This window comes from Leptidea sinapis, chromosome 6, assembly GCF_905404315.1.
Source record: "Leptidea sinapis chromosome 6, ilLepSina1.1, whole genome shotgun sequence".
Taxonomy (NCBI): domain Eukaryota; kingdom Metazoa; phylum Arthropoda; class Insecta; order Lepidoptera; family Pieridae; genus Leptidea; species Leptidea sinapis.
Genome location: NC_066270.1, coordinates 6,759,965 through 6,765,943, shown reverse-complemented (window position 1 = coordinate 6,765,943; position 5,979 = coordinate 6,759,965). Strand labels below are relative to the sequence as shown.

The following is a 5,979-nucleotide window of genomic DNA, read 5'->3' as shown; positions in this document are numbered from 1 at the left end:
ATGGATACATAATTAGACAGGATATACAGGTAGGAAAAGGAACATTAAGAGATATTAGATCATTCAGGAATGAGGAGCGGTCGTATAGAGAACATGAAAAGAAAATGTGATCTAGATCACATTTATCGGATTCACATTCACACATGTCAGTAGATACAATGCCTAATCTATTAAGATGAACAGGAGTGCAAACATGACCCAAACGCATTCTTATGATAGAAGAACATACTAACTTATTGCATTTGGCACGGAAAAACCATGGTTTAAATGAAATAAGTGGCTGAAGGTTAAAATATTTCCTGCCTTTTGATTGACCAGTTTCAGTCCAAAGTCTATTCCAACAATCCTGAAGGTGAACTATAGGAAGAGCACCTAGATCCTGGCAAAAAACTTTATAAGGGAAAATGTCGCCATCGACCACGGCTTCATTAGCTAGTTGGTCTGCTTTTATATTACCAGGAATGTCGCTATGGCTGGGGATCCATACAAACAACACAGAAAGACAAAAGTGATTGCATTTATTTAATAGATTTCTTATTTCTATGACAACAGAAGAAATGTTTTTTGATTTAAATGGGTACCTATTGAGAGACTCTAAGGCACTTTTTGAATCAGAGAAAATTATTGTTTTTGGAAATTTAAATAGAATAATATATTCAATAGCCTTAAAAATACCATAACATTCCCCAGTAAACACCGATGTTTCCGGAGGAAGTTTAATTTTCTGTGATATTTTAAATTGAGCGTGATAGACACCTACACCAACGGGATCCGAGGAGGAATGTTTAGACGCGTCTGTGTAAATATGATGGTAATCAACCCAAACAGTATTTTTTAGAAGATTAAACGAAAAATTTGTACTAATATCGTGCTTATTTAAATCTGAGTTAAAATTAATTTCTGGAAGCACCATTAATGCTTCAAAGCTAGTACTGAAAAGAGGATAATTAATGGATCGATGAATAGGAGCTTTTATGTTGATAAATTTCTTAAAACTATTGATTAGACAAGGTGGTTTTTTATTTGACCAATATGCAGATGAATCTATATAATGAGAAAGTTTCTGAAGTTTGTTATAAAGAGAGTGGTTAAGAAACTGAAAAGATCGGAACATAAATTTGTCTGCTAAATATTGACGACGTAGATGTAGTGGAGGATCACCACATTCTACTTGAAGAGCATTGATAGGACTTGACCGCATAGCACCAGAAACTACTCGTAAAGCTTTGGACTGTATGAGATCTAGTTTTTTAAATGCCTTAACACTACCAGGCTCCAGCAAGAATGTACCATAATCTAATATACTTCTTATAAGAGCATTATATAACAATTTCATGCAAAAAGGGTGCGCACCCCACCAAACACCTGACAGACATCTTAAAATATTAAGAGTACGCTCACATTTAGCATTTAGGTAATCACAATGTGGGATACCAGTTAGTTTCGAATCTAAGACAATTCCCAAAAACTTAACATTATCTTTAATCTGATAACCCTCATAAAATATAGAAATAGGAGGAGGAGTTCTTGATCTCGTGAATAAAACTATTGTACTTTTTTCAGGTGATAGATCAAGGCCATTTAAGTCCAACCAAGTTTTTAAATTTATCAGTGGTTGTGTTATAGAAGAACTAGCTTTTTCAATAGAAATATCAAGACAGTAAATTAATAGATCATCAGCATACTGAAGAACATTTACACAATTAAGTGATGATTTTAAATCGTGTGTATAAATATTATACAATATTGGGCTAAGTACTGATCCCTGGGGGAGGCCCTTTGAAACAAGTCGAGTAATTGACTTCCCATCATCTAGCTTCAGGATTATGTATCTTTCGGAAAGCATGTTTATGATAAAATTTGTTAATAGCAGAGGTATATTAAGTTGTAAAAGCTTACTCTTTAAAATACTTACTACGACATTATCATAGGCACAATTTATATCTAAGAACGCAGCTATTACTGATTTATTATTTGAAAATGATAATTGAATATCAGAAATGAATATACTTAAGCTATCAATAGTACTTTTCCCACGTCTGAAACCGAATTGGGATTCACATAATAGACCGTTATGCTCAACAAACCATTCTAAACGATTTTTTATAAGATGTTCTGTAATTTTCATCAAAACAGAAGAAAGTGCGATTGGGCGATAGGCAGAATGGTCTGAAGAACACCTATTAGGTTTCAGTACGGGAATTATTTCTTGACGTTTCCACGTGGAGGGGATGTTACCAGATGTCACTATTGAATTTATAAGAGATAAATAATTAAATAAAGCATCATCATCTAAATGAGAGATAAAGGAATACGGAATACCGTCCAGTCCTGGAGCAGAATCCTTAACATGAGACAATACACCTTTTAGTTCAGTGAGAGAAAATATACTGTTTAAACCAAAACAGTTATCATTATTTATATTTATTACAGGGTAACCAATTATTAAGTCTTTAGGAACGAAAGGTGGAGCCAATTTATCTAAAAAGCTATTAACTAAATGAAAAGGGATTGATTTTGGAGATGAATCTTTGTATGCAGATCTAAACCTTCTTATATTTTGCCATACAAGAGATGGTTTGACATCAGGTGATATTGAATAGCAGAAATTTTTCCAGCCATCAAATTTCTTTTTCTTTAGAAATTTTGAAGTTTCTGACATACTCTTTGTAAGAATTTCAAAATTCTCATTAGTGGAACATTGACAGTAGTATGTAATTTCAGCATATTTTCTTCTCTTTACTGCCTCAGTACATTCGTTATCCCACCAAGGAGGAGAAGGAATAAAACCCAAAGAGCTATTTTTACTTGGAAATATCTCATTGGCAACCTCAATAAAGATTCTTGCTAAAGAATCTGCACACTGCGATTCTGTACCTGGATTAATTTTTGGAAGTGTAATAATTTTGTTTTTTTATTAGATCTTTATATAAATCCCAATCAACATCATTAAGCTTATATTTTAAACGAGGAGAATAAGTTTTATGTAATACTTTATTGTTATTATTGCAGGTTGGAAATGATAATAATAGTGGGAAGTGATCACTACCAAAAGTAGATCGTAATGGATCCCAGGACAAAGAAGAAGCAAGATTAGGTGTAGTGACTGTTAAATCTGGAGCACTTGGGCCCTCGTCAGGATGAGAACGTCGTGTAGGACGACCATCATTTAATATACACAAATTCACTGAATCAAATATATCTATTAATGTGTTACCATAACTATTAGAAGATAAGTAACCCCAGGATTCATGGCGATAGTTAAAATCACCAAGGATCATAAAAGGCTTCGGAAGAATGGAAATAATATCTTTAATTTCATTTAAGATTGCAGAAGAAGGATGAGGTATATAAATAGATACATAACAGATATTTTCAACTAAAGCAGCAATAATAGAAAAATCATTACTGTGAGAAGGAATAGAGAAGAGAGAAAAGGAAAGAGGGTGTTTCACAAGCATGGCTACTCCGCCATGCCCATCCACACGATCTTCTCTGAGACATGAATAACCACGAATCTTAAACAAAGATCCTGGTTTCAACCATGTCTCTTGAAGAGCACAGATATAAGGTTTATATTTATTTAATAAATAAATAAGATCACTTTTTTTAGGAGTGATGCTTTGACAATTCCATTGAAGAACTTTGTCCATTATTTGGTTTATAAATTTGAGTAATTGCAGAAACTAATAAGGCAGCGTTGGACGGTGAAAATTCATTCGATTGACTAAGAGATTTTATAAGAGAAATAATTAAATCAATTACTGAGGATTCCAAAGGATTTTCATTTTCTTTGTTAATTAATGCACATCCATTAGAGGGTTGGGGAATATTAAAATCCCTTAAAATTTCTTGGTGAGCAGATTTGTCATATCCTTTGCTAAGTGTAGGTGGAGGCTTTGGTTTAACACAAACAGTTTTTTTATATGAAGTATTGTTTATAGTTTTAGGTGTTGAATGTTGATGCTGGGTTGGAAAAGTATTAGGAGTGATGTTAGGTGATGAGAGTAATGTATCTGCATATGAAATTCGAGAGACAAATGGATGTATCTTTGAAGCTTCTGAATAGGAAATACAGTTTTTAGCCATTGATTCCTTTATAGCTCTTTGTCTTTCATATTCTAAACATTTTTTATCAGTTGCAATATGGGAACCTTTACATAAACAACAAGATATAAAATCATCTTGAACAGAGCAGTTATCACCACTATGTCCTTGACCACATCTAAAACATCTTGGTTTAGATCTGCATTGAGATTTCACATGACCAAACCGACAACAATTGTAGCATTGAATAGTAGGATATATATACAAGTCTACAGTAAGAGAAGTGTAGCACATATATACTCGTTTAGGCAAAAACTGTCCATCAAAAGTAAATACCACAGACTCAGTATATTTAAGATGGTTTTGTCCATCAATCATCATCTTTCGTTTTATTCTCCTAATTTTTATGATTGGACCACAGCCAATAGGAACAGAAACATTATCTTTTATTTCCTCTTCAGACCACTCAGCTGGTACTCCTCTGACTATTCCTATTCTACTCACAGAAAATGATGGAATAAAAGCCTTATATTTTTCATTTTCCAAATTTTTGTTTTCAACAAAGTCATTTGCATCTTGGTACTTAGAAAAAGAAATAGATAACCTATTCCGGCCTATCCTTTTTAAACTTCCATTCACAATATTTTTAATAGAATTTCTTTTGAGAAAACGACCAAATGTAACTGGATGTAAAGTAACATTATCATCGGGAGATGAATACTGTTTCTGAATGTGTACAACAAAAGGAGCAGCATCTAATGAGTTATATAACAGCCTTGCAACAGGGGGCTGTGGCTGTTGTGGAGTGTCTGTGTTATTTTTTTGTATGGTCTCTACTACTATAGAAGAATTATTGCAGGAATCGACTTTGGAAAGAATTTGTTTGTCACTAATGTCTACACATTTGCAATCACTTTCCTTAATATCCTTTTTATCACCACGGTGTTTTCGTCGTCTTTTATTACAGTGTCTGCATATTCTGGGTCGAGCTGACACTCTTTTACGGCCACTAGATGTCTGAGACACAGAACCATCTGTATCCATCGTGCTACCTTCGTCATTATTAGATATTGTCACTACATGACCTATATCAGGGGCTGTCCCCCCAGGATCATCCGGGGGGTCCATCATATCATATAAAAGTGAAGAAGAAGAAGAAGAAGACTTACCAATAGGATGAAATTTACACAAATTAACACTTTAATAAAAACTAACTACTAAAATATATACAAATTACAACTTATCTGATCAAAATATCTAAATATTTACATGAAATTTAAAAATAAAATGAAAAATTATTAAAATTACGTGCGACCGATCTTAAGTTTCCCGCCCTTTTTTTTCTTTCTGTGGGTTCTGTGACTTCTGTGGTCAAAACCAAAGAGAACTTAAACGTGCAGTCAAAACTGAAGTCAATTCAAAAGCACAATGAATTTCCAAACTATGGATCTGTCGGGTTGGTCACTGGTGTCACAATAAAAATAATATCGTGTTACTGTGTTAGCCAATGTTACTTTGTCAAAAATAACTTAATTTTTTTAAATATTTTATCAAATGTGTCATTATTTTAGCAAGGACAGAATGTCCATATTTAAGGTTGTAGTTTCTTGTGTGAGCTTGTGCAGTGGTCTTGTTGTGATGTTTACATGTGAATACATTATAATATTTTTATATTTTTTTTCGAAATTCAGTTACTTTTCTGCTACTTTGTCCCAAATTAATAAATATCATTCATTTATCCTTATATAATTAGTGTGAGACAATTCAACTGACAATATTTCTATACCAAAACTACACGTTAAGTTAAATCAGATCCAAAATTTTATTAATCATTGGAGAGCATTGACAATCTCGTTACCAGGCCATAAACTAAAAAAAAATGGCATTATTTTATTGGCAATTGAAATTGACATTGACAAATTTACTTTGGTA

The 5,979-nt window shown here is 33.0% G+C and overlaps 1 long non-coding RNA gene across 2 annotated transcripts; it reads left to right on the top strand.

Annotated features, from left to right (window-relative positions):
• The first annotated feature begins 2,276 nt into the window (after window positions 1-2,276).
• Window positions 2,277-3,778, top strand: LOC126965155 (uncharacterized). Of its 2 annotated transcripts, none has more exons than XR_007729474.1 (3): window positions 2,277-2,589; window positions 2,725-2,897; window positions 3,013-3,778. It is a non-coding gene; the product is annotated as an uncharacterized LOC126965155 (long non-coding RNA). The 2 variants fall into 2 exon arrangements; XR_007729475.1 differs by having other exon boundaries at window positions 2,278-2,589; window positions 2,752-2,897.
• The last annotated feature ends 2,201 nt before the right edge of the window (window positions 3,779-5,979 follow it).